The following is a 27,312-nucleotide window of genomic DNA, read 5'->3' on the forward strand; positions in this document are numbered from 1 at the left end:
AAAAAAAAAAAAAAAAAAAAAATAGGTTCACTGAGCTAGAGATCCACTCCCAAATTCATTGGCTAGGCATTGGAAGGATGATAGGACAACTGGCTTCCTCCAAAGTGAATGATCTGAGTGAAAAATCAATAAACCTAGAAGGCACCATGTCTTTCATAACATAACAACATAACATAACATCACATAACACATGTACTATATTTTATTGGTCACAAACACCAATCCTGACACAGTGAGAGAGGGAACAGCCCCGGGTAGTGATCACAGGTGGCCATTTTGGAATAAAATTCCATTTTAAAAACCACATTGTTTTATACTTTTTTTTTTACATTCTATATTGGTAGATTCAGTCTGCTGCTATATCGTTACAATTTTTCTATCTATATTCTTGAGTGAAATTAGCCTATAGTTTTTTCTTGTTAACAAGTTCATAGTAGTCTCCTAAGGAAAGATTAGTAGTGTCCCTTTCTTTCTATTTTATGAGTTTGTACATAATATGAGAATAGATCAGAATTATGAGTTCTTTGTTAGAATTCAGTGTGAAACCATCTAAGTATAAATTGTCCTTAATTCAATTTCTTCAAAGTATTGAAAGATTATTTGGTTTTTAAATCATTCCACTTTTTACTTCCTGAGATAATTTGTATAACTTGTACTTTGAAGTGTACATTTCATCTACATTTTAAAACTCAGTGACATTAAATTGTTTTAATGACTTTTTATTTTTTTTTAATATTTTGAGCTTTTATGCTAATGTCTTCTTTTTCTTTTCTGGTATTTGTTGTTTGTGCTGTCATTCTTTTTACTTTTCTTCCTAGAAATATATTAGTTTTCTTAGGTTTTTAAAGAATCAGTCTTTACCTTTACTGATTCTCTACATTATATGTTTGTTTGTTTTCTATTTCGCTGGCTTCTGTGCTTATTTTTATCAAGTCCTTTCTACTTTCTTTGATTTATTTTGCTGTTGTTTTTTTTTACTTTCTATGTTCTTAGCTTAGTAATTTTAAGCCTTTTTCTATTATCACATATAAGGCCATAATTTTCCTTTGATTATGGCTTTATCTGAACCTCTGGTTTTGATGGAGTATTTCTATTATTATTCAGTTCAAACTATTTTTTTTTTCTTTTTGGTACCAGGGTTCAAACTCAGGACCTTGCACTTGTGAGGTAGGGGGCAGCACCATTGAGTTTAAGCCCCGCCCTAGTTGAAACTATTTTTAATTACACTGTGATTTCTTTTCTAAACTATGAATTACTTCAGTGTGTATGTAGTTTTCAAACATATGAAGGTTTAGTGGTGTCATTTGATACTATTGCTTTCTACCTTATCGTATTATGTTAGGAAAACGTGCTTTTTTCTACTCCAATCCTAAAATATTTATTGAGGTTTTCTTTAAGATTCAGAATGTGGCCAATGTTGATGAATATGATTGTTCACCAAATGGTATTCAAAACATGCTTATTAGATGCATTATTCAAAATATGCTCATTGGATCAAGCGTATTAATTATGATGTTTAAATCATGTATTCTGAGGATTTTTTCTCTTTTCTGTAGTAATTACTGAGCAGTTGCATTAAAATACCACATTATGATGTACATTGTTCCATTTCGCTTCATCTTTTTTATTTTTAAGTCTAAGTTATTAGTTTATTAGGCGCTAGAATTTTAAAATTGCTAAGACTACCAGTTGAAAGAAACCTTCCATTATTACAAATTATCCCTGTTCATTTTGCATGATGCCATTTGTTGTAAAGGCTACTTTCTCTGAAAGTAATTTGACTGTCTAAACCTTCTCATTTTCCAATCATCTATAGATGGGTTTTCCTTGAGTCCCTTGCTTCTTTACCAAGCCTATTTTGTATCTTCCCTCTCTAAGAAGCATCATCTTATTTCATGGTTGTGGAATAAAGTCATGGCCATCTTTGTCTACATTTCCCCAAATAAAATTGAGCTTCAAGGTCCCCTTTGCTCTGCTTTTCCCCCCTGCCTTTGGTACCAGGACTAGAACTCAGGACCTTATGCTTTCCAGGCAGGTAGACACCACTGAGCTAAATCTTCAGTCTTCTTTTGCTTTAAATTTTATTTTATTTTACAAGTAAAACTTCAGAGTTAGCACTTAAGCAAGGCTCATAATTAACAAAAGGAAATGTAAGAGGCAAATGAAGGAAACGTGCTGTCTTCCCGGCTGCTCCCACAGAGTGACCATCTTTGTGTCATCAATATGACCAAAAATCTGATTCAATGTGGCACTGAAACTTGCATGAGTATTTATGTCTACTAATTTGTTCCATCCCTCTATTCTTATCAGTTTATCCTTAGAAAGATAATAAGAACAAAGACTCTGGAAATCACTGCCATATATATCTTTAAAAGCAATCTCCAAAGAGCCTTGCAATTCTGACGAGTTGTCTTACTCGATAATTGGAGGCTCTCAGAATGTCATGTTTGACATTTCTCTATTTCTATATGGTATAAATACTTGCAAGCGTCTTTTGTCAAATCAGCAAATTGCTAGCACGTCTTCCTTCCCCTCATCTGCATGATAACAAAGAGTAAGTACCCATGATTCTCCTAGATTTTTTTGGTTCAATAAAGAGGTTGATAGTATTGTCTCACTTGTATTACCCACCCTATCAGCAGCGGCGGGGCTTTGATGTTTCCGTATCCTGTGTCCCGCTTTCCTCTTGCCTGAGGTGGGAGCTCCTGGGACACGGTAACCATTGGTGGGTTTGGTAGGCTTTTGTCATTGCGCTCTCACCTGTAGCTGTGCATGAAGAACCGCACCAGCCTCTACTCCTCGGGCCGGGTGCCCTGCCGTCTGTCCTCATCGCCAGGCAGAGGGAGCCCCTATTCGCTGCCAGCCTGTGCTACTGCCAAAGCGGGAACCCCTGAGAGATAGCTGCTGCCCGCCCCTCCGTCACCAGCCACATCCGGAGCTTTTCTCCCCGCCCAAGAAAGAGGAAGGAAAGGGGTGAGGAGCCGGGTTCTTCCCGTCAGTGTCTGGCGCTATCCGTGTGGACAGCGCAGAACGATCCACGCACCATCTACGTGCCCAGCAGTTTTTATTCAGTTTCTTGTCCTTCCATTTTGTTAATGTTTGACAAGAGTCTTTCTTCTGATAACCCAATTCATTTCCTTTCTTCTTAGCAAGAGGAGAATAACCGATGTAATCAACGTAGTGGCTTCGCCCGACTCAATCCCACCCCACCGTGCGCAGTAGAATTTCCACGCGGGAGACTCTCTGGGTCATTCCTCCGGGCCATCTCCCCACTCTCCTGCTGCACCAGCCTGTGGGTCTGAGTCACAGCCTGGACTTTCATCCCAACATCTTCCCCTCGTGTCTCTCTGTCTCTCTCTCTGTCTCTGTCTCTGTCTCTCTCTCTCTCTCTCTCTCTCTCTCTCACCATGTGAATGTATTACTCACTCAAACTTGATAAAGAAATACACCAAAGGCTGGGCGTGGTGGTCCATGCCTGTAATCCCAGCACTCGGGAGGTTGAAGCAGGAGGATCACTGTGAGTTCAAGACTACCCTGGGATACATAGCGTGTTCCAGGTCAATCTCAACTACATAGTGAGACCCTGTCTCAAAAAAAAAAAAAAAAAAAAAAAAAAGACAGAAAGAAAGAAAGAAAGAAAGAAAGAAAGAAAGAAAGAAAGAAAGAAAAAGAGAGAGAAGGAAGGTAGAGAAAGAAAGACACCAAAACATCAACCATGAGCCATGACATTGGATCATGAACAGTAATTCTAAAAAAACAGGCAGATGTATACTAAAGTCTGACTTGCTACTTTTGATGACCTGGAAGGATTACTTAACTTCTCTGGACCTCTCTGTTTTTGTCCATAAAATTTGAATAATAATGCTGACCTCATAATATGATTTTGAAATTAAATGTATTTGTGTAAATTCAGAAGTCCTTACTGAGAATTCAGCACTTCATTAGTAACTTTGCTACTATGTAGATAATTATAGAGCGATGTGAAATAAATCTTAGACTTTTAAAAAAACTCTGTATATTTTGCCTATAGTATTCTTCAAAATTGAAATTGAATACTAGCAAAGTTTAGCTAGTTGTTATCAGTTCCTTTAGTTCCAGTATTCTTTTTTGCAAGTCATTATTTTAATATGTATTGCTTTGTTTTTAAAGGTTAATAAAAAGGAGAGAAAAGGAACACATAAAGCACATCTTTCATGCAATACTATTCTGCTATAAAGGACAAATGAGGCATTTGTAGGTAAATGGATGTGCCTTGAAACTATGTTAAATGAAATAAATAAGATGCACAAGCTTATATGTTGCATGATTTCTCTTATATGAGAAACCCAAACTACAAATAAAGAGCTGAACAAAAACAGATAATAGGAGGTAAGGAGATCTTTTTTAAATGGGAAGGAGATCAAGAGATGGAGAGGAAAAGAGGAGAGAGAAAGGGGATGGAAAAAAATAATTGAAAGAAAAAATGGAAATAGAGCTTTTGCAGATGGGAAAGGAAGGAAAGGGTAGGGAACAGAAAAAAGAATTAAGATGTTTTATGTACATCTCCCAACTCCCCATAAATGTAACTCTTATGTACTGCAAACATGTACTAATAAAAAATAAACAAAAAAGAAAATGCATTTTGTATACCCCCCCAAAGAATACTTTTTAGTTTCTAAATATAAGCTCATTTTAGAACTGTTCGGAGTTTATTATTTTTCAAATTCCAAAAATATTCTTCTTGTGATGTAAAACAAACAAAATTTATCTCTTCCTTTAATTGGGTAAATAAAACAGGCTGCTGACTGATATAAAAAAAAAAGCACTAAAATACTAATAGGACTGCTCTCCTGCACAGTGTCCAGTCATTGACTTTAGTTGTTCCAGGAAGGAAGGCAGTTCCCAGAGCGACATCCCTGAGATCTGGGGAGTGAAGTCTGGGTGCCTGAGGCATCGAGCACAGTATCCACAGTGTGTTTAAATCAAACTACAGTCAGACTCTCCTAAATTATACTTTGGGCGTGTATTGCAAATGAACATCTATTGAATACTTAATAACAGCAACCAAATTCAGGCAAAAGGAATTTTAAAAATCATCAGAGAGAGAAAAAAAAAGGAAAATAGTATAAAATCCTTACTCATTTGAATGGAAATAGTTTTGTACTGAACATTGCAGTTATTCAACATGCCATCAACATACCAACTGTCTAAAGAAAAATAGGACACTATTTCTAAATATACATGGCCTCTTACTACTGTTAGTTTTATTAGTGTATAGCTTCAACATTTAATACTGGGGCTATGTTACATCCTTCCCCCAATGCCCTAGATAAGTAAATAGTTTTGATACATGTAGCTACAAGTCCAGGGATGACCATGCAGAAACTGTGACTGGGGCAGATGACATGAGACTTTCAGTGGCTGCTGAGCTATCCCATGGTCTAAGAGAGATTAATTTGGGCCAAATCCTATTGGGGAATTTATCACTTTCTTGAATCAATACCAAAAGAAGAAGGCAGAAATGAAAAGGAAATTCTTTACAGTGGAATGTGAATTAGTAAGTGATAAAGAAATAATAGCATTAGAAAACTCACCATTTTGTGCCCATCATGGTAATAATTTATCTAGTCAAAAACCCATCAGTGGATATTAAAATGAAACTATTGGTTGGGCCAGGGATTTAGCTCAGTGGTTCCGCTGACTGCCTTGTAAGCTCAAGGTCCCGAGTTCGATCCCTGGTACCAAAAAATAAAAATAAAAATAAAATAAAATAAAACTATTGGTTGGCAGTTTAATGGAAATAGAATTTTCACATGGTTTCAAAATTCTTCCTCAGAGATTATTAACTCTAAAAAAAAGAAGAAGCAACCACCTTAGCCAAACTTGATTCAACTTAACATTGGCAGTAATGGAAACCTGATATAATACACCCAAAGTTTACATCATTGTTAGTGTAAAAGTCCTATAAAATTTCTCCTGGATCTAATCATGAGGAAACAATTAGGCAAGCTCAAATTGGGACATGAGCTACAAGGCAACTGGCTTACATTCTTCAGAAATGCCAATGGCATGGAAAGAAAAGTTCAGGAATTGCCCCAGAGTAAAGAAGATAAAATGCAATGCATAATTCTGATTCAGATCTTGAACTAGAAGTAAAAATTTCCATGAAAGACATGGTTAAAACACTTTGAAAAATTTTTAAATGTTTTTATTTTTATTGCAGTACAGACGACATTCATCTTGAGGAGTTGGTACAACTACACGACACATCTATTTATGTCCCCTCTCCTCCCTCCCTAGTCTCTTCCATCTCTTACTCTCCTTTCCATTTGAAAATTTTAATGACACTTACACTAGGTGAAAGTATTGTTATCAATATAAAGTTCCCTTGATTTCATAATTATATTATGATAGTATAAAAGAATGTTATTCTTAGGAAATATATAGGAGTTAATGTTCATGATTCCTATAACAATTTCACTGGGTTAAACTTAATCATATTCATATTAATAAATGTATGTAAAATAAAAATGGAATAATTGTACAAATATAGTCAAATGTGAACAACTGGTGGATATAGGAAAAAAAGGTATATAGGCACATATTGTATAATTCTTGTAATTTTATTTAAGTATAATTTTTCCCTAATAATAAATTAGAAGTAGTTAATGATACAGATATATTCTAGCTCTGTCTGCTGAAGTTGTCTGGGGACAAAGTCACTCCTTCATGTGAGCTAAATATATCTCTCTAGGATCTAGAATTTGGTCCTTAATACCATTTTCCATTGAAAGAGCCAAGAATCACTGGGGAAAATAACTGATTCCATATCTGAGGCAGAGAAGGTACAATGTGAGTCTGGAACATCTTATCAGGTCAGAAAGTCTGTAAACTTTCATATTATGGGCCAACTCAAAAGGACCCAGTAGACAGTTAAAAGCATTTAGCACTGGCAAAGATAAAACAATTGGAATTTAAATCAGAAAAGGCAATGGCAAAGATTCAAACACACTTTCATTTTCTTGGAATGTGGATCAAAATAAAATGTATGATCAATTCAAATGATAAGTCCAATTTAACTAAAAGCCAGGTTCTTAGTATTTTTCTCTAGCAAGGGAATTTTGACTTGCTGGGGACCCACTTGCATACTTGGGCTAAGAAGCAGGGCTCAGTGAGAATCTTCTGATTTGACCATTTCTTCTGTGTTTTCCATCTTATTGGCATGTAGGTTCTCGAAACAGGTATTGATGATCCTCTGGTTTTCTGCTGGGTCCATTGTAATTTCACCTTTTTCATTCCTAATTGCATGGATTTGGGCCTTTTCTTTCCTTTTTTTGATAAGGTTGGCTAAGGGTTTGTCAATTTTGTTTATTTTCTTTTTTTTTTTTGCAAATAGAAAATTTAATTTCAGAAACTGAGTTCCCCATTTATAAATACATTAAAGCATAGTCCACACAAATTTAGATTAAGTATAAGTAAAGTATTTTAACAAAATGACAACTTTTCTAAAAGATCAATATTAAATTGATTTGAAATGAGAAAATAAACCCTTTTTTAGATGTTAACACAAAAACTTTGAGGACATATTGATTGTTGAAAGAATCTGACAACTGATATTTCACTCTGATGTCACTGGGATTCTAAACACCTAAGTGATGGCTGGATCTTCCCTAGCATAAAAAATCTAAATGCCTAAGGCTATTTTCACAACTGCAGTATGATCATCACCTTCCCTGTTTTAAGAAGCTATCTCCTCTAAAAGGGATCTTAGCCATAACTGCTCAAACTGGGGGGTCCATGTACACGTGTGGGGGATGGCTTCAGAGCATAGCACTACACAATCCACACAGAGACTGGATCGATTGTTTATTCTTTCAAAGAACCAACTCTTTGCTTCATTGATTTTTTTTTTTTGTATTGTTCTCTTAGTCTCCATTGCATTGATTTCTGCTCTGATCTTTATACTTTAGTGACTTGTATGAGCTTTGGGTTTGTCTTGCTCTTCCTTTTCTAGAAGTTTGACGTTCAGCATCAGTTTAATTGAGCTCGCTCTGTTTTCCTAATATGAGTATTCATTGCTATTAATTTCCCTTGTAAGACTGCTTTCATTGTGTCCCATAGATTCTGGTATGTTGTAATGACACTGTCATTTAATCGTAGAAACTGTCTGATTTCTTCTTTAATTTCCTCTGTGACCCATTGGTTATTCAGAAGTATGCTGTCCAGTTTCCATGTGTTTATGAAATTCTTGTGGTTTCTTTTGCTATTGATCTCCAATTTTTTCACACTATGGTCTGATAATATACAGGGGATGACTTCAATTCCTCTGCACTTACTTAAACATGTTCTATGAATGAGTATGTGGTCTATTTTGGAGAACAATCCATGTGCAGCTGAAAAGAATGTATATTCTGATTTTGTGGGGTGGAACACCCTGTAAACATCTGTGAAGTTCATTTGTTCAAGAGTTTGATTGAGTTCTAGTAGTTCATTGTTTATTTTTTGTCTAGTTGATCTGTTTGTGACAGTGGGGTATTCAGGTCCCCTACTACTATGTTGTATTAGTGCTTATTTGATTTTCATGTCCATTAGTATTTGTTTTATATAATTGGCTTCATTAGTGTTTGGGGCATATATATTTATGATTGTCATCTCTTCCTCTTAGATTGTTCCCTTTAGAAGGATGTAATGTCCTTCTTTTCTCTCTTAATCAGTGTTGGTTTGAAATTTATTTGATCTGCAAACAGGATAGCCACTCCTGCTTTTTTTCAGGTTCCTGTTACATGGAGTATTACTTTCCACCCTTTAACTTTCAGTTTATGAGTTTCTTTTTAAATTATGTTCTTGTATGCAGCATATTGTTGGATTTTGCTTCTTTACCTATCCTGCCAGTCTGTTTCTTTTGATTGGTGAATTGAGACCATTAACATTGATGGTTATAACTGATATGTATTGACTTATCATTGTCATGACTTTTCCTTTTTGTTGGATTCTCCCCCTTTGCATAAAATAATTATTATTTTAGGAATGAGAGGAAGATAAAATAGAGAAGTGCAAAAAGATTAATCTCTCCTCAATATTTATTTTTCCCTTCTCCCTTATAGAAACACAACTACTGACTTCAGTGGACATATGGCATTCAGGAGAAAGACTTCCTGAAGTTGGCTGTAATTATGTGATTAAATTTTACAAAAAGGAGGAGAAAAATGTTTTGTATTGTAATAGATGTGCAGTCTTTCCCCACCTTTCTTCTCATTAGAGTGTATATATGATAGATAAAAACACATTTGGGACCATGAGCAACAGCATAGATAAAACTGAGTCAACCAGACAACCTCACAGAACATTTCTTTGAGCTACCTACTTCTAGACTCTTGGGTAATAAATTATTTTCTTTCTACTTTCCGAAGTAGTTATTTATACATAGCCAGACCAGACATATAACCTAATTGATGCAAAAATAATATTTGAAAAGCCCTCACATTTCAGTTTTGGTTTTTTTTTTTGTTTTTTTGGTTTTTTTTGTACCAGGGATTGACTCAGGACCTTGCACTGGTGAGGCAGGAGGCAGCACCACTGAGCTAAATCCCCAGCCCTATTTCAGAATATTTTTAAAAAGTAAAAATTAATTTATTAATTCACTGAGCAAATTTGGAATTACTCAGTGCCAGGCACTGTTCTAGACATTTAGAACAACTATGAACAAAACATACAAAGTCACTCTTTTTTTCTTTTTTTTTTTTTGTACCGGGGATCAAACTAGGGACCTTGCACTTGCAAGGCAGGTGGCAAAACCACTGAGCTAAATCCCCAGCCCACGAAGTCTACTCTTATGAGCTTACATCCTTTAGTATAGAGAGGCATTCAATAAATAACTAAATATTAATAAATAAATAAATAAAGTAGGAAGAGGTACTATGCTATAGTTTTGCTCTAAAATGTTTCCCAAAAGTCACATGTGAGGCTTTTGAAAGGTGATTGGTTACTGGGGTGCTCTACTTACCAATGGATTCATCCACTGATGAGTTCATAGCTGAATGTGCTGTTTAGCAGGTGAACGCTGGTTCAAGGGTGGGGGGTCACTGGTGGTGTGCCTTTCAAGGGTCTATCTGTTGCTGTGACTCTCTTCTTGCTCTCTCTGCTTCCTGATTGCCATGGATTAAGCGGTGTTCCTCTTTCAGGATATGGCACTTCTACCTCAAAGCCAGTTAGCTGACCATGGACTAAACCCTCTGAAACCATGAACCAAAATAAACTTCTTCTGTTTCAGTTGTGGATGTCAGATATTTTGTCCCAGCAACAGGAAAGTGACTAATGCACAGTGTGATCCCAAAGTAGGATGAGAGTTAAAGAGAGTCATAAAAATGCTTTTCTAATGAGATTATATTTGACCAGAGACCTGAGGGAAATAGTAAAACTGAAACCACTTTGTTATCTGCAGAGAGAACACTCAAGAAAGACAAGGAAACATAGAGAGAATGCAGGAGATCGGAGGGCTTCTGTGGTAGGAGCTTGGGGGTTTTCCACTAAGAGAATGATCAAAGGGTTTTAAGCAGAGAAATGAGGTGATCAGAGTTATATTTTAAAAGCTGCTTTTTTTGGTGGTACTGGGGATCAAACTCAGGAACTTGTGCTTGCAAGACAGGCACAGCACCACTGAACTAAATCCCGGACCCCTCAAAGCTGCTTTTAAAGCAACTAGGTGGGAGGGGTGTAAGAGTGGGACTGGAAAGAACTTGGTCATGACAAGAATCAGGCTGATAGTTGTAGAAAAGTGATCAGATTCTAGGTATATTTTGATATGAGAAAAGACATGATTTGCTGAAGAATGGGGAAAATGAAAGCATGAGGACTGAGGATGACTCCTCGAGTTGGTATCATGTGTGCGGCCTTGGTAAAGGCCCCACTCTGCCTTCCAATGTGTGGATGAAGATTTGAGCCGCCTTAAGGTTTTGTGGCAAACTCATTAAAGTCACACACCGACTAAGTAGCAGAGCCGCTATTCCAGCTTATGACTGCAAAGCATGATTTCCAAACTCCTCTGCTGCACAGCCTTTCATGTTTCTACCCTTCCTGCAGTTTAAAGCAGGGTCTGACAGTCTGTGATTACAGGCAATGCAATCCCAGCACTCAGAGGTTGAGGCAGGAGAATCACCATGAGTTGGAGACTAGCATGAGCTAAATACTGAGTTCCAGGCCAGCCTAAAGTACAACAGCAAGACCCTGACTCCAAGAAGGAAACAATCAAACAAACAAACAAGCAAACAAAATAAAACAGTGTCTGTCTGACAAACTAAGCTCCATATACCAAATCTGTCCTCAGGCTTATTTTTGTGAAGCCCATGAACCAAGAAAAAAAATTTTTTTTTAAACTAACCAAAACAAAGATATTTCATGACAGCTGAAAATAATATGAAATTCAAATATATGCCCATAAATAAAGTTTTATTGGAACATAGTCATGCTTATTCATTTCCATATTGCCTAAAGCTATTTTTGAGTTAGAATGGCAGAGTAGACTAGTTTCAACAGGGACCATATGGCCCACAAAACCTAAAATAATTACTATCTGGACCTCTACAGAAAGTTTGCCAACTCTGGTTTAAAGGGCAAATTCTGTTCCAACATTTCTACTGCAGCTAATCTCTCTAAAGTCAGAGAAGGTATCACACTCTGTGAGAGCTTGTTCAGCCAGTTAGGGATTAATTACTCATGTAGTTTTGTTCTACCACTCAAAGCACAATACACAATGGGTGGAACCCAGCATCAGAATAATGGCCAATAACCCTTGATAGCCCTTTCCTGTGCTAGTGCTCACCCTCTCCTCTCTTTCTCTGTGCATAAGGAAAGTGCAAGTTCTTCTCATTCTAAAACTATTAAAGGATCTGTCTTTAGGAGCTCTTTTTGAAAATGTTAAGTTCTCAAGCTTCTGGCTTTGAAACTCTGTGCCATGCTCATCTTCAGACCCTACCTAGTTTATGTCTAGTAAAAGCCAATGGAGAGTGATCGTAACGTTGATCAAGGGACAGCATTTCGTAGTTGAATAAGTCGCTCTATTTCCACTGGAAAAGAATTATGAAAAGCCTACAAGTAAGACTCTCTGGATAGAAAGCTTTGCAGTGATCAGGAGTAGAAAGAAATAAGAATACAGAGAGCAAGATAACAGCCACATATGATAGGAGAGTGAGTGCTGATCACTGTCAAGTACAGAAAGGCTCTCTGAGTTTTCATCTGTGAGTCTAGAAGCATCTGAGGCTATGAACCTTAGTGTGTGTGGTGTGGGAGGTGTTGCTACTGTTGCTGCAGGGTTTGTCTTCAAGTAAAATTTTATCTTACCTGAATTGAGCTGAAACAGCTCCTTTTCATCCATCCCATTTGAGCCCTGTCCTGGAGTGCCAAGAACACTCATTTCCAAGAGAACCACAGGCATTGCATTTGTACATAAATGGCAGTGCTACCTCATTTTTCAGAGGACAAGAAGAGATTTTCTTCTCTTCCCCTCTTTGGTCATACCTCTTTGTCATATTCACTATATCTTATATATAAACTTTCCTCTACTGGATTATTCATATCTCCTACTGCTGGTGACAGATATCTTCTTTGGGACCAAACTTTTATTTTAAAGGCATAGGACAAGAGCATTGCATTCTGTACCATCCTGTTTATGTAGCATTTTTCAAAACAGTTTTATTGAGTTATCATTCACGTGACATGTGATTTACCCATTTAAAGCGTACAGTTTAATGGTTTTGGTATATTCACAGAGTTGTACAGCCATCACCAAAATCAACCTCAGAATATTTTCATTACCCCAGAAAGGAAATCCACATCTTCCAGCCCTAGTCAACCACTGATCTACTTTCTGTCATTAATTCTGTCTATTCTGGGCATTTTATATAAATGGAGTCATCCAGTATGTGGCTCTTCCTGGTTGACATGTTTTCAAGGTTTATCCATATTATGGCATGGGTTAGTCTTTTGTTTCTTTTTCTTGCTAAATGACATTTCACTGGATGATATACTCTATGATTACTCTCAAAATAACAAAGTTACAGACATGGAGAGCATATTAGTGGTTGTCAGGTATCAGGGCAGTGGTTTGGTGTTTTTTTGCTTTGTTTTGTTTTGTTTGGTACCAGGGATCAAACTTGGGACCTTGTGCTTGTGAGACAGGTGGCAGAACCACTGAGCTACATCCCAGCCCTAGTGGCAGTGGTTTTGAAGGGTGAATGTGATGTGATTATGACTGTGAGAAGTGAGCATGAGAACCCTTGTGACAGACCTGTTATGCATCTTAACTGTGGAGCTCACCCCACAAATCTACACGTGATAAAACTGGGTAGAACTAAACACATCCATAAACACTTGAGTGCATGCAAATCTGGAAAAATCTGAACAGCAGTAGATTCTAACAGTATCATTTTCCTGGTTAAGATACTGTATTCTAGTTATGCAGGCTGTTACTATTGAAATAAACGGAATGAAATGTATATGGCTCTGTTTCTATTATTTTCTGTAATAGCGTAAGAGTTCACAATTATCTCAAAATAAAAAGTTATAAAATAATAATAGGAACTGGATGTGATTCAGGAATGAAATAGTTAAGACTTCTCAAAATTCATTCTTCTATAAAAGGGCCAAGAACACTGGCAAAAAAAATGCTATAATCAATTTTTCAGAACTCTGGAAATTCACAAAGTCTTGCAATAACTGGAATGTTTATTCAAGAAAAATACCTTAATCCTGGCAAGCATGCTGAGCTTTATAGCAGTTTAACTTACCCTGTTCCATCTTCCTCCCCCTTGCTCCAAGATAGCTGGAAAATGAAGAGCCTTGTAGCCATGGTGAGACCAACAGCCTGGTGGTCTCCTAGAAGAGACAGAATATTGAAGTCCCTCCAAAGCCCTATTTCCAGGTAACTGTCTTTATGTGACCTGTCCAGCAGGTTCCTAGAAAATCCAGCTCATAAGAATTGTGTTTATTTGACCTGACTCAGAATTCATCCAGGGTGAACAGCATTTTCCTCAAGGGTATTTGTAGAAAACAACCAGTGGCGATTGTTTAATATCAAACTGTCAGGCAGCAATGACAACTGGAACAAACAACAAGCAAACCAAAAAAAAAAAATCTTGAAAATCTAGTAAATAAGATATTCATACAAGCTTTGAAAGGTTCTACCATACTCCTAGGAAACTAGAATGCCACTAAATTCTCCTTCTGTCTAACCATGAAGCTCTGGGCCAGCAGGAAGTGAAGATTAAGGCCTAATTGTAAACTGCCTGCCTGAACTTTGAAGGCATATCCCAGCATGTGCTCAAAGCCTTACTGGATGTGAGCATTTAAGAAAATGTCTGTATAATCATTAATTACATACTAAGTTGACAAAGGTGAGATGCCAGAACACACACACACACACACACACACACACACACACACACACACTTTAGAGAATTAATTTAGGAAACTCACACACACCCCCCAAAAGAGCAGAATACCTCAAACCATAATGATAAGTCCTAGGAAAAAATGAAAATCTGATTTCCAAATTTGCCACATTATAATATAAATATTCAGTTTTCAACCAAAACTTAGAAGTGCAAAGAAGCAAGAAAGTGTGATCCATATAAAGGACCTAAAGTAAGAATTAAAAATTGTCCCTAGGGAAGCACAGATGGTGAATTAGACAAAAAACCTATAATCAACTATTTTAAGTATACCCCAGGACTAAAGGAAACCATGTCTAAAAATAAACAAACAAATGAATAAATAAAAACTAAAGAAAAGTGTGATGAAGATGTATCAACAAATGGGTAATATGAATAAAAAGGTAAAACTTTTAAAAGAAGGGACCAAATAGAAATTCTGGAGTTGATAAGTGCAAAAACTGAAGTGAATATTTACCTCCAAGCTTTGAAAAGAATCTGCAAAACTGAGAGTAGTTAATTTCCGATGGTCTACTCTAAGGGATAGACAAAAGATTGATGAAAAATGATCAGAAACTTAAAGACTTCTAGGACATCATCAGCCATACCAATATATGACATAGTGGGGATTCCAAAATAAGAGGAGAGGGCCAGGGATTTAGCTCAGTGGCACTGTGCCTGACTTGCCCCAGTATCACAAAGAGCGGGAGGGGGGAGAGATAGGAGGGGAGAGAAAAGGGAGCAAGGGGAATATATATGGTTTCTGACTTACAATCCTTCCACCTGTGATTTTTTGATGTTACTGTAGTATGAAAGCAACACACATTCAATAGAAACTACACTTTGAATTTTGGTCTTTTCTCAGACCAGCAATATTATAGTATGATATTTCCTCGTGATACTGAGCAGCAGCAGTGATCCGCGGCTTCCATTTAGTTACATGATGTTGAAGATAAATAACCAATACTCTACAGAGTATTGTACTGCTAGGATATGAAACTCAGTAGATTAGATGTATTAAATACAACTTTAACTCACAGTGTTTTCAACTCATGCAGGTTTATTGGAATGTAACTCCATTGCAAGTCAAGGAGCATCTGTATTGGTTGATATAATGGCCAAATTTTCAACATTTTATGAAAAACACTACTCTGCACATCTAAGAAGCTCAACAACCCCATTCCCCTCAAGGAGTATAAACTGGAAGAGACACATATCTAAACGGATCATAAACAAAGGAATATAGTAAAGGTACAGGCCGATAATTTTGAATGCCAAAGAAAGAAGAGATGTATCAAGTGCAGGTACTCCTCAATTAGATTAATGCCTGATTACTTATCAGAAACTATGGAGGCCAGTGTCAGTGGAAGATGCATTCAAAGTGCTAGAAAGACCATTAATCAAGAATTTTTATCCTTCAAAAATGAAGAAAAAAGTAAGGTATGCCCAGGTAAATAAAAATTGTGTTCATATTATTTATAATATAAAAAATAGAAATAATCTAAATGTTCAAAATTGGTAAATGGATGGACAAAAGTTATATATCCAAATAATGTAAATTATTTGGCCATAAAAAGGAATTAATTATGCCACAATATGATAGAGCTTTGAAAGTACTACCCTAACTGAAAAAGCTAGTCACAAAGGGTCACATAGTGTGTGATTCCATTGTATGCAACTTCTAGAATAGGCAAATCTACAGACTGGAAATACATTAGTGTTGCCTAAGGCAGGGGGTTGAGTTGGGAAAAATAGAGCCTGCTAGCTAAATGGTACAGTATGTTTTTCAGGAGATGATGAAAATGTTCCAAAATTGATTGTGGTAATGTTTCGCCAAAGACCCAGATGGAACTGATTTAATTGTTCATTATATGGAAATACTTTATTGGCTGAGTTCCAATGTCTTGAAACTGATGTTTATTGTGTGTGTGTGACACCTGACAATATTTAAAGATAGTGAATAAGAAAGTAATGACATCACTACTGCCTACATGATCATCTGAGCATATTTCAACCTGTGTCTCTATTAAAAGTAGGAAAAACAAAGACAGACCAGGGTTGCCGGATAACATGAATTTGAATGCCGGATAACATGAATTTGAATACCAGATAAATAAAAAATAATTTTAGTATAATCATGTCATATGAAATAACTATTATTTGTCAGGCATTCAACTTTAAATGGTGAACTATATTTTTATTTTCTACATCTGACAATCCTAAAATGAAGTCTTTATGTTTAAAAAAAATATACTGGGGGTGGGGAAGAACACAAGGATTATCATTTGTGGTAATAAGAATATTCCCATGTGCTAAAATAGAATATTTCTGTGTCAACAAAATGTTCTAAAGTTTGAGACATCATTGTGAAACAACCTGAACTACAACTCCGATCTTATATGAAAAAGATATGTGATTATAAAGCTAATGAAGGATAACGTTGTTAAAAAAAAAAAACCAACCATTGCTTTTGAATGTAAATGAGCACAGTAATTTTTCTGCCAAACACAATCCTGTACTTAGTAAAAGAATTGGTCGACCTTCAAAATATTTTCCAGGGAATATATAAGATTGTTGTAACATTTGTATATTTAAATTATCTTCAAAATCTTGATGTGCATGTTAAAGACCTGGCTTTGAACTTGCAGGGAGAATCTTGAGAAAAATTAGTGTCATTTGTGGCATATGCTATTGCAACTAAGGAGAACATAAATATACAGTGGACCCTCAAGTTATGACCAGCCTCCCATACAAACAACATGCGTTACAACCACAATTTTAGTTTTAATTTATGACCAAAGTCTTGAGTTATGACCTGAACGCTGGTCTTTCCTGCGTGAGGTTGACTGAGAAGTCCTGGGCCAGTGTCTTTCTGAGGACAGTGAGATCTGCCTGGAAGAAAGTGTGTGGCCTAACATGATACAGGAGAGAGACTGAAGGCTGCATAGAGGAGCTGAGCCTCCAAATGACCCTGTGGTGGATGACACTGCCGTGACTGCAGAGTCCATAGGTTGCAGGTGATGTTGAGGGACTGGGGAGGAACACTCAGAGGAGCTGTCTACAGAGGCCTTCAGCAACTTCTGGCTGAGCAACAGAGAATGGCAGCTGAGGAGCTTTCTGAAAAGGAGGGGGCGTATCAATAATCAGTGCAGCAAAGTTCTTCTGGAATAAAGGAAATCCTGAGAAAATGGACAGAAGTACAGACATTTGTAGAGAAGACCCACCCAGACAGAGAAAAAGTCAATTGCTTCATTAACTGGCTTAATGACAATGTCATGTCACAGTACAGAACGGTGCTAAAGACAGAAGCAGACAGCCTTAGACCAGTCTTTAGTTCTGAAAAGATTGAGGTCTAGTGAGCCAAAAGCAGGTTCTAGTGGGCTACAGACTCTCCCCAGGAGAGAAAGGTCGCCAGAGAGCCAGGTTCCTGATGTTCTTACGGAAGGGGATTCTCCATCCGTACAACAACCACCTTCCGTGTCGTCCTCCCTTCCCACAAGCCAAAGATGTCAACTTGAATGGTGAGTACAGTATGAAATTATTGTTTCTGGTAAAGTAGGCACACTTTATAACTTCTTGGTGAATACACTAGGAAAATTATTGGTGTTTTGGTAAATTATGCACATTTTATAAAAAGGTTAGTTAAGGGGTGCCTTGGGAGGTCCCAAATGCATTATGCGTATTTCCATTATTTTGTGTGGGAAAAATAGTCTTGATACACAACCAACTTGAGTCACAACTAGCCCTCACAAACAAATTGAATTTATAAGTCAAGGGTCCACTCTAAATCATATCTCAGAGCTGTATTCATTCCAAATGTCAATAAGAATTATTACATGACTGAGGAAATTTTGTACAGAGGCTCCAAACAGTGCTACCTTAGAATCTGACTTGTTTTTAAAAGTCACAAATGATTTAGTACAAACTGTTCCAAATGAGTCAGTGCTAACTCAGGCTTGTTACACAATCAAATAATGCAACCGAGGATTTGTTGTATACAGTGCAATTAATTCATCGCACCCTTCACCATGAGGGTCCATGCATGGTGAGACGTGGGAGGTGTTGTGGAGAAAAGTCCCTTGTTCTGAGATCACAGTAGTCTCCTATGACTTGAACATGGACAATCTTCTAGTTTACTTGATTGTTTTGACTTGGACATTGACCCATAATGTGGTAGGTGATTATCTCCAAAGAAAAAGAAAAGCTTTTCTCTTTAAATGCAACGACATTGAAAGCTTTAACATGGGTGAGCACTACTTAGGGAAATGAAACAGGGTAGACCAAATCCCCATGATTACAGGGCTTACAGTCCAGTGGGTAGCTAAACATGATGTTAATTTTAAAAATCTGCTTCAACATTTTGTGACAAAGTGAGTCTTATTTTAATTTCAATTTATTTACTTACATTTTTGTGTGTGGGTATTTTGTTGTTGTTTTTCAGATGAAATCTTGCTATGTTTCCTGGGCTGGCCTTGAACCGGGTTTAAGTGATTTTCCTGCCTCAGCCTGGTGGGTAGTGGGACTGCAGGAACATGCCACTGCACCTGGCTAGGTACTCAGTTCTCTTGGCTGTCATAGGTGAGAAAGATTTCCCACAAAGAAACATAAATCTCAATGGAACAAGTGAATGGTTGGCTCTGCTGCCTAGCAGTAGGTTTGTTTTTACAGTTCCATTCAACAATTGTGCAAAGGTTTTTGCTAGCATTTAGCTTAGTGATTTTTCTTCCTCCCTGCCATTGAATAACTAACTGTTCATGCAAACTAACTGAAAAGTGGGGTTTTTAAAAAATATCCTTAAAAGATAGATTTTTAGATCTACCTTATTTGAAATATTTTAAGCACCTTTTTAAGGGCTCAGATATAAATTGTGTTAGTGGCACGTATCATTTTTGGTGGAATTTTTAAAAATTACATAATCGTGAGACTATTTCCAAACATCCATTTCTATGGATGGTTCTCTTTGTAATAAAAGTGGCTTTCTCATTCATTGGTGCGTTAAAAGGCAATCTTGGCTTATCTCTAGATGTCTCCCCAAAGCCTCTGCACTCATAGGTGGGGCTTTGGGGAGTTAGATCATTGGTGTGTAACACTGGATTAGCCCACTGATTGGTGTGGCATGGTTCTGGGTGTGAATGCTGGATTGACTAAAGATGGAAGCCCCGCCCTCCCACCCTCTGGTGTGGATGGCAACAACCCATAGGTCTGTAGCCTGGATGGAATAAAAAGGAAAAGAAGATGAAAGTCTTGCTGATTCCTGCCTGGCATATCATGGATTCTTTCTCCTCTCTGTGACATCCTTCTGCCATGCCACCCTGCCTCAGAGCCAGCCGACTGTGACCGAAACCTCTACAAACTGTGAGCTAAAATCCCTTCCTCCTTTAACTTGTGGCTGTTGGGTATTTTGTCCCACCAATGAGAAAGTAACTAAAACAAAGCCTCTTTTAATAATTTAAAAATTTTAAGAATATCCTAGCTAGCATTTTACTGACAACCACTTCCTATCACCAAAAAGAGAACAAAAACCTGGGGGCATGGGAAGGTGTTGGCAAGGGTACCCTCTGAGGGCTATTTGGAGGCAGCGTGTGCATAGATGTTTGGCTGAGGCTACTTTATGTGAAAGAAGGAGACCATTTGAAGAGATTCAGTGAGTAATCTAAGGTACTGGAGTGAAAAGTGTAGCCTTTGAAGTCTGGGCAGAGCGCTCAGTGGTGGAGCATTTACTTAGCATGCTTGAAGCCCTGGATTCCACCCCCAGCCCCCAAAAGAAAATAGGTTAGCCTTTGAATACTTGGTGGCTGAGTAACAGGTCAGAAACACACTTGATCCCGTCCATTCACACTAAAACAAATTTTTTAAAAAGTGAGTCAGTGACAGATACAGACCCCTTATCCCTAAATCTCTTTCTGTCACTCAGGTAGCAGGAGGTAAGTCACAGATTGTTCTTTTCTATGACCCTAAACAAATCCTCAAGTCTGACCTTTCACAACTTCTATTTCTCTTTTTGTTTGCTTTCAATATGTACTTCAATCTGACTTCATCTGGATACAAATGTTCTTTGTTTGTTTGTTTGTTTATTGCTTTTTGAGACAGGGTCTCACTATGTAGTTGAGACTGACTTGGAATTTACTGTGGAGCCCAGGCTGGTCTCGAACAAACAGCGATCCTCCTGCCTCAGCCTCCCAAGTGCTGGGATTACAGGCGTGCGCCACCACACCCGGCCTAAAAATGTTCTTCAGATGAAAACAGCTCATCTAGCTCAGTTCTAGAGCCCTTGGTGATAACCCTAGTGGGAGAGGCTAGTGGTGAAGATAATTAGTGCCCAGGCCTTAAAGGGAAAGACCAAGTAGCAGACCTTGCCAGACCACTATGGTATCTTCATTCCTCTCCAGGCCTAATTTGAAATAATGGCATCATTATAATTGATTTACAATGTGGTCTTAGCAGGTACTTAGGAGCAGGAGGAGGAGAGAGCAAGCAAGCCAAGAGAAATAAAACAGTTATTTCCCTATATCACAGATATCCTGATTTTTAAAACGCTCAGGCTTCCTTTAGTAGTATTTTTACCAAGTTACAAGTCAGTAATAATCAGATTTCCTGAAACTTCACAAGACAGGTTTTACCCATGTTGGACCAAGTTTTTCTTATCACTGTCTCTTTCTGATAATGTGCTGTACTAAGAACTTTGTTTACTATTGGTTATTCATGACTCTGTTACTTTACCAAGTAAATTCAGTGATATCAAGGTCTCCATGGGGATCACTTATAATTTGATATGTTTATCAGTTAGTGTTTCATTTCACAGTTATAAAGTTAACAAATAGCAAAGCATTAATTAAAACAAGAGTTGGACTGGGGATGTAGCTCAGTGGTAGAGCACTTGCTTAGTTAGTATGATCAAGGCCGTGGGTTCAATCCTCAGATGAAAACCATCCAGAGAGCTCAATTTTAGAAGACAGAAAAGACATGAGCATGTGAATTAATCATATTAAGTTAGCAGCAACAAAAGTTGAGCTAAAATATATGTTAAATGAACCATTGGTCAAAAGATAACTAGTATTAAAAGCAATGTAAAAGCCACCATAGACAAAGGCTATGTTAGCATTTCAAAAGTCTGATTTCATTTTTCTTCCTTGTATGCAAATTTATGAAAAATAGAGGGTAAAAGTAGGGGGTAGTTTTCCTTTTAAGCATCTGAAAGGCACAGTAAATTGAAGGGTATCTGGTTCTTGGGAAAGTGTACAATTTTCCTTAAATGTAAAGGTTTAGGTTGGAATAGTATCTCTTAATCTGTACCTGTTGAAGTTCCAACAGTAAATTACATTCACACAAGATAATTCCTTTAGAATGTTAAAAATATCTTTTGCCTTAAAAATATTGTTTGCCCCCTGGTGGTGAAACTTTAAAAAAAATTTTTATGTTATAAGACTTTATAGAATCTTGACACTAAAATCCTTTCTGTAGTAAGCAAAATTAACAGAGCCCTATATATTGGAGGTAGAAAGAATGAGATGATGCTGGGTCATATGGCTTGGCAAAATGGGCAGGACACAACCGTCCTAGTCGGGCAGTAAATTCATATTTCCTGTGTCTTGCTATTTGGAACTACGTTTTCCTTAATTTATTTGCTTCCATGCCAGTCCTGTTGCTGAGTATTGTAAAGAATACTGTCCCTTATTAGTAAATTTAATTATAAGCATTTGTGAGAGATGGAATTTCCCGGTGAAATCCCCAGCCTTAGCTGAGGCTTGTTGGTTGAGGTGAGCAGCAACCTTGTACTGCTCTCTTTTGGATTCTATTTTGGTGTCACAATGGTAGGGCTCTGCAGCATAATGCCAAGAACTAAGCTGTTTAGCCTGAGAGAATAGAAGGCACAGAGGTCTGTTAGAACATTTCTTTTGCATACCAATTTGAAGTTTCGTATACGAGGAAACAACAAAACTTCCTGTCCTCTGGCTGCATTGAGGAATTGGTAGGAGAAAACACCTAGTTTGTTGAAAGGAGAAAAACTAACATTCAAATTTTAATAACTGATTGAAGTAAATTTCCAGAAAGCTTTGAAAAATTAATGGTAGCCCTAGAACTGTGGAAGATGTTTCAGCATGGATTTTGTTGTGACACATTCTAAAGTGTAGGAAAAGCAGAAAATATCACTGCCTGAAAATATAGAGCTACTTTGGAATAAGGTGACAATAACCATTAGGACTGTAGTGACATAATAGCTGAATATGAATATTTTCTCTTTGTTCATTGGGTATATGCCTTTTTTTTAGTGGGGATCAAAGTCAGGACCTTGTTCTTGCCAAGCAGGCATGGCACCACTGAGTTGCAGCCCTAGCCCTTAGGTATATCCCTTTAATTTAGTATTTACTGTTTAACTTTAAGCTGAATTGAGTAGGAAAAATCAGGTATATTATGTTTTGTAGAGATGGAACAAAAAGAAAACCAGTTATTATTTTAAAAGATAGTCTTTATAAAATAAATTGATAAGATTTCTTTAAGGAAAACAATGCAGTGTAGATAAATAATCATAACACTTACATGGCAATCACTGTACATCAGGCAATAATTATTTCAATTCCCAAACCAACCTTATAATTTGGGTAATCTAGTAGTATTACCCTAATTTTAAAGATGTGGAAACTGAAACATACAGATCACCCAGCTGGTAAGTAATAGAGCCAGAAATAAAATTTAATCTATCTGGCTTCAGAACCTATGTTCTTATTCACTGTGAGATTATTTGAGTAAGTAGTACATTATTCAGAGAAGTAAAAACCATAGTGTCAACATGTTAGAAATATATTATTTATAACATAAAGAACATCTGTATTTATTTATGAGGTCCTTCAAAACAATTAAAATTCAATACTGCACTGCGAAAGGGATTATTTCCAAGGAGGCACTTCTCCAAAACAATGTTTTTCTAACCTTTGTCAACTCAGTGTAAGTTTGTGAATGGTGTTTGGATAAATAAATTACTGAGTGAAGATAATGTTCAATTAAAGAACAATGATATCTTAGAACTACACATTAATATATTTGAGAAACAGCCATAGAGACTAATGAGAACCTTTTAAGATTTAATGAGAGCCAGATATTTCTAAATCACAGGATGAATATGCCACTAATGGTTATTTTAAAAGAGCTTTGGATTTTAGCTATAATGGGTATAATATTCCATTTTATTTGACATAGTTTAATTTGGTCTTACCCAAAAGTGAAGGTTAGAATGGTTTATTTAAGCTTCTGAGTCCTACGTCTCTATTAAGTCACCAGTGCTCTTTCGCATTTCTCCCTCAGAAAGTTGTGCTCATTATAATATTCAGGTTCTTCCCTAACGAGAAGACAACTCCTCTAGTCAAGCTCTTGCGGGTGACCCACCCATCTCCCCCAATTCTCCCTCATCTCCTCACTGCCGTCTCAGCGGCCCACTGTCATAGTCACACCTTGAACCCTCTCAGTGCCAGAACCTGCAAAATAGGAAATTCACACACAAAAACTGTTTAGCTAAATATGCTCCCAGCTCACTCACAAAACTACTGTGTTGAAAACAGCTATTCTCACCGAAGCCTTCACTTGGGTTCATCCTATGGTTATGTAACTCTAATATTGAACTTATGTACTCCTTAAATTAACTTGGCTCATTAACTTTCTGCTTTCCTTCTTTAATACATTTAAGGCTACAAATGCTCAGTTAAGATATTGTCTTCCTAGACCCACAAATTTCTCTGCACTTTTGTAGTATTTATCCTACTTGGGGCTTATGGGAATTACTCTGTATGGTTACTTTTTGTTTTGTTTTTTTAATAATTTTATCTTTTTTAAAAAAACAGCTTTAGTGAGATATAATTGACATACCACACAATTCACCTATGAATAGTGTGAAAACTAATGGTTTTTAGTATATTCACAAAGTTATGCAACCACTACCACAATCTCAGTTTTTCATAAGAAATTCTATACCCATTTATAATCAGCCTCTAACCTTCTCTACCACAAGCTCTAACTTGCTTTCTAAATTTTCCCATTCTGGAATTTTCATATAAATGGTATCAAACCATATATGATACTTCCCTTTTTCATTTGGTATAATGTTTTCAAGGTTCATCCGTTTTATAGCATGTATCCATACTTCATTTCTTTTTATTGGTGAATAATAAAGAATCCACTGGGAATACTAATCCCTTTATACAGATAAACCACATTTCGTTTATCCACTTACTAGTTGACGGCCATGTGGGTTGCTTCCAACTTCTTAAATTGTGGTGAATAATGCTGCTATGAATATTTGTGTACAGTTTTTATAGGACCATATGTTTTCATTTCTCTGGTGTGGAGTTGTTGAATTATATAGTAACTCTTCAGTCTTTTGAGCAGCTGCCAAACTATTTTCCAAAGAGGCTGCATCATTTTGCACTCCCATAAACAATGATGAAGGTTCCAATTTTCACACGTTCACCAACACTCTTGATTGTCTTTTTCACTAGAGCCATCTAAAGGAGTGTGAAGTGGTATCTCATTGTAGTTTTAACTTGCATTGCCTTAATGGATAAAGAGCTTAAGCATCTGTTTATGGGACTGTTGTCCATTTGTATATCTCAGTTGGGCAAATGCCTATTCAAATCCCCCATTTTGAAAAATGGAGTTATTTTGTCATTGTTGAGTTGTAAGAATTCTTTATACTAGTTGGATCTAAGTCCTTGATCAGGTATGTGATGTACAAATATTTTCTTCCATTCTCTTGGCTATCATTTCAATTTTTTGGATGCTTCTCTTTGTAACACAGAAGTTTGAAATGTATATGTAGCCCCAGTTATCATTCTGTTTTTCTAGTATTTATGCATTTGGTGTCATCTAAGGAATCACTGGTTAACTCAAGGTCCCTTAGATTTACTTCTGACTTTTTTTTCTTATATGAGTTTTATAGTTTAATCTTTTACAGGTAGATCCGTGATCCATTTTGAGTTGATATTTTTCATCTGTGGTTTTATGTTTTCCATTAATTACTTCAATAAAATCCTTGCATACTATCTCATCAAATATTGCTTCTACCTTATATTCTTTTTTTTTTTTTTCCTGGTATTGGGGATCAAACTCAGGTCCTTGTGCTTGCAAGACAGACAGTGGAACCAGTGAGCTAAATTATACCTATGCCTGATTTTTTTATTGTGTATACCTTTTAAGCTCTGGTCTCTTCTTCCAGTTGTTTTTCCTCTTTGTGTTTCAGTTTGGGTATTTTTTTCCTTGACCTATCCCCAAATTCTTAATCTTTTGTTCTGCTATGTCTGGTTTATTGTTAAACTCATCCATTAAATTCTTTATTTTTTGTGCTCACTTCAGCAGCACATATACTAAAAAATTCTTTATTTTAGACATTATATTTTTCAAGATTTTTCCTTTTATTCTTTTTTATGGATTTCTTTTCTATTAAAATTCAGCAGCTTTTAGTCCTTTTTTTTCTTTCTTTCTTTTTTTTTCCTCTATTTTAAAGTTCTTAGCTGGACCCCAACATCTGGCATACCTGTGAGTCTACTATTACCTTTATCTTCATTATTGGTCAAATTTTTCTTCCTTTATCATATACAAATTTAAAATATAAAAACCTATATGCAATATAGACTGGTATTTTCTTCTAGAAATGAAAATAGGGTGATAGTTTGATTACCTCAGGCCAATCTGAGCTGGGATTAAGTGGCAGTTTTCGTAAAACTCAGTCCACATCTGGTTTTTCTGTTCTTCACGTGTCATTCTCCGCGCTTTTGATTGAAAGTCAGGAAGATTTCTGCCTTGAAGATTCGGTTCTGTCTTAAGAGGTTTTAAACTTATATCTTTACTCTCCTGTGCACACAGCTTTAGAAACAACTGCAAATGTCTTGAGTGGAAATAAGTGCCTGTATATCTGAGGCAGGCTCCTCCTTTTATATGCACTGGTACAGTGCAGGGTGATTTGACCCTACCTATTAGGCCCAGTCCCTCAGCCTTCGGCATCATTCTGAGCCATGAAGCCACTTGCCTGTGTGTATGATAACAACAGACCAACATTACACAGGCCCTTGGATTGATAGAAGAACCTCTCCCACTGCTGCCACCCAAGTGGTTAGGATTATGTATAAATAAAAACAGCACTTTTTGGAAAAAAAAAAAAAACTCAAGTGGACTGAGTTTTACTAAAACTGCAACTCTAGGAGGTGAGCTTTTGTTAGGGAGAGATTTTTAATCCATGTCTTTAAAACTGGAACTCAACTGCGATTGGGCTAAGATGGATAAACTACTTTTATCTTAAAACTATCATTGAGCTGCCATTATGAATTCTACAAGCTGCCTATTTTATGGCATTATTGCCCTACATCGTAATTCAAACTTACCATGTTTTTTGTCTTAGGTCAAATTCTTTTTCTGTCCCCTCTACTTCAAAAAGACACCCTAGACTACTCATTAGATTTGTTCCTTTCAGGACCTGGCTCAATTCCTCCTATCTTTGCTGATGGAATAAATGAAATGCATGCGAGAGAAGCCGTAATAAATGAGGCTTCAAGCATCCTTTCAGGGCTCAATATCCAGGAGAAGAAAAGGCGGTAGCTATTTCGAGGGAGACCTATAATGTGCGATGCTCCCTACAGATTCGTAATGTCGGTGTCCACATCCCAACCTGGGTAAAGACACTACAGCTGCTCCTGCCGCTAGCTACTAAAACGCAGTTCCCGAGGCCCAGCTCTGGGGCGCCCGGCGTCCCTACTTCCGGCCCCGCCCCCTCCCGCAGTTGCTAGGAGACGTGACGTCACCGGAAGCGAGGCCTGCGATAGGTTGAGATGAGGGGAAGCCTCTCCCCCTCAGCAAGCGGCAGCCCGGCGCTGGCTTTCCAGCTGTTTGTAGGCCGGGGGTGAGGGTCCGAGGAAGGCAGCGCGGTCGC

General features: G+C 37.1%; 1 protein-coding gene across 1 annotated transcript in view; it reads left to right on the plus strand.

The window, feature by feature from the left end:
• Dnajc1 (DnaJ heat shock protein family (Hsp40) member C1) overlaps positions 1-27,312 on the plus strand; it is a gene marked incomplete at its 3' end in the record, with an annotated part of 219,070 nt that overhangs the window by 18,643 nt on the left and 173,115 nt on the right. The gene's annotated exons all lie outside the window — the stretch shown is intronic.

Source organism: Fukomys damarensis, unplaced genomic scaffold (assembly GCF_012274545.1).
Source record: "Fukomys damarensis isolate Sample0158 unplaced genomic scaffold, DMR_v1.0_HiC HiC_scaffold_37, whole genome shotgun sequence".
Taxonomy (NCBI): domain Eukaryota; kingdom Metazoa; phylum Chordata; class Mammalia; order Rodentia; family Bathyergidae; genus Fukomys; species Fukomys damarensis.